General features: G+C 39.3%; 1 pseudogene; it reads left to right on the top strand.

The window, feature by feature from the left end:
- Positions 1-1,001: 1,001 nt before the first annotated feature.
- LOC134379967 (olfactory receptor 2A1/2A42-like) lies at positions 1,002-1,939 on the top strand (annotated as a pseudogene).
- The last annotated feature ends 651 nt before the right edge of the window (positions 1,940-2,590 follow it).

The following is a 2,590-nucleotide window of genomic DNA, read 5'->3' as shown; positions in this document are numbered from 1 at the left end:
CCATTTTCAGGTAAGTCCTGGGCCCTGTGCCACTCTGAGCACAGCCCAGCAGATTTCTTTCTTTAATAAAGCTTGAACAATACCGGCGTCTCAGTTCATTTTATTTCAAAAAACACCTGTGATGAAAGAATAATTCTGTGAATCACCCAGTTAACCAGTTGACATATTGTCAAATATTGGTTTGTTTCCATTTTCCAAGACAATAATACACATTTTGGATACATATATGCATACATAATATATGAGTGTGTATATAGATAGGTAAATAGATAGAGAGATATCTATATATAATATTACATATATCATTATCTCTCTCTCTATATATATATCATATCCATTGCCTCCTTCCTACTCCCCAACTCAAAACATTTCATATTATATACCTATATCAAAACATCATAGTGTACTTCGTAAATATACACAATTATAATTTGTCAAACAAAAATAACAGTAAAAATTTTCAAAGTGGTTTTACGACATGCTTTTTGTGATTCACATAAAGCACTCTTTAATCTCTATGTAGGATTTAGATACTAATAGTAACTCAATCACAATTTCTACCAAAGTAAGTAAAATTCTTTTATTTTCCAGGACTATTCTCGTTTTCTAAGCTCTTTCATTATCGACTATTTCTACTATCTGGTAATTCTCTTACAGATTTGTACATATGAAGCTCTGAACGAATCCATGCCTCACTGTTATTTTATTTATATACTTGTTTTATATTTCTTAATTCCATCAGCACATCAATGGCTCTAGGTAGCTAATCACTAGTGGTATACTCTTCTTCTAAAACTTAGATGTCAGATTATGAATTTAGCTTGTAGATGAACACTTAATTTAAAATTTTTTTTAATAGGTAAGATTTCATTTTTCATTTATAATTGAAGGAGTGCTTAAAGGTGCTTACCAATAATTTTCCACACACCAAAAATCCACGAAACAATAAATAAAATAGATGTTTCAAAATAATTGTGTATGGCTCTTTCTTTAATAGTGAAATGAAGGAAAATCAGACAGTGGTCACAGAATTCATCTTACTAGGACTTTGTCTTGGCCTAAGGATTCACATAGTCCTTTTTAGACTTTTCACTCTGCTCTATGCCTTCACCCTGCTGGGGAACGGGGTCATCCTGGGGCTCATCTCTCTGGACTCCAGACTGCACACCCGCATGTACTTCTTCCTCTCACACCTGGCCATTGTCGACATTACCTGTGCCTGCAACACGGTGCCCCAGATGCTAGTGAACCTCCTGAATCCAGCCAAGCCCATCTCCTTCGCTGGCTGCATGACCCAGACCTTTCTCTTTTTGGGTTTCGCTCTGACAGAATGTCTCCTCCTGGTGGTGATGTCCTATGATTGGTGTGTGGCCATCTGCCACCCTCTCCGATATTCTGCCATCGTGAGCTGGAGAGTCTGCATCATCCTGGCAGGGACATCCTGGGCATGTGGCTCCCTCCTGGCCCTGGTCCATTTAGTTCTGATCTTGAGGTTGCCTTTCTGTGGCCTCATGAAATCGACCACTTCTATGAAATCCTGTCTGTGCTCAAGCTGGCCTGTGCTGACACCTGGCTCAACCAAGTGGTCATCTTTGCAGGCTGTGCATTTGTCCTAGTGGGGCCCCTGTGCTTGGTGCTGGTCTCCTACTCACGCATCCTGGTCGCCATCCTGAGGATCCAGTCTGGGGAGGGCCGCAGGAAGGCCTTCTCCACCTGCTCCTCCCACCTCTGCGTGGTCGGGCTCTTCTTCGGCAGTGGCATCATCATGTACATGGCCCCCATGTCCCACCATCCTGAGGAGCAGCAGAAGATCCTTCTCTTATTTTACAGTTTTGTCAACCCTATGCTCAATCCCCTCATCTACAGCCTGTGGAACGTGGAGGTCAAGAGTGCCTTGAGGAGAGCTCTGTGCAAAGAAAGTTATTCCCAGTTGGTGTGATATTTGAGCAGCCAGCCTCAGTGTTCTCCCAAGATCTTGGTGCCTAATTATAATCTAAATCCAGGAAAATTTACTACTCTCTTCTTATCTGTGCCTTAATGACGTTAAGAGCAAGCTTTCCCTCTTCCTTTGCAGAAAAAAGTTTAGATGTGATGTGTTTTCATTGGCTTTCTATGAGACATGATTTAATAAGATACAATTTTTTCATTTCTCATTGAATTGAATATCTGTGTAATTATAATTTATTTTAATTCATTTTTGGATCCCAGAAGTTGAATACCGTCCTCCTTATCTTAACTATATAAACTCACTAGTTGCATATGTCATAAGATTTGGAAGAGAAAAAAAAAAGCTTCAGCCAAAGGAATTGATTTCCAAAACCCAGCAGCACACTTAACCACTCTCTCACAATTGCACTTGCCCTGTTAAAGAGTAACTCAGAGGTATTTCGTTAGCTGTGTGGCTGACGGCTGAGAAATTCTGTATGAAAATTATTGACTCATAATAGGGAATTAACTAGTAGTCTGAGTGAAGGAACAAAATTAAAACAAAACATATAAGAGAAAAGAGAAGAGAAGCAAAAAAATATATACAGATAGTGAGGAAATAATAAACTTTGTTTACAAATTTGGCGGTAAACTGGTTAGCTAG

Source organism: Cynocephalus volans, chromosome 6 (genome assembly GCF_027409185.1).
Source record: "Cynocephalus volans isolate mCynVol1 chromosome 6, mCynVol1.pri, whole genome shotgun sequence".
In the NCBI taxonomy this organism is placed as follows: domain Eukaryota; kingdom Metazoa; phylum Chordata; class Mammalia; order Dermoptera; family Cynocephalidae; genus Cynocephalus; species Cynocephalus volans.
Note: the sequence above shows the minus strand (reverse complement) of the source record. Positions and strands in the feature narration are given on the sequence as shown.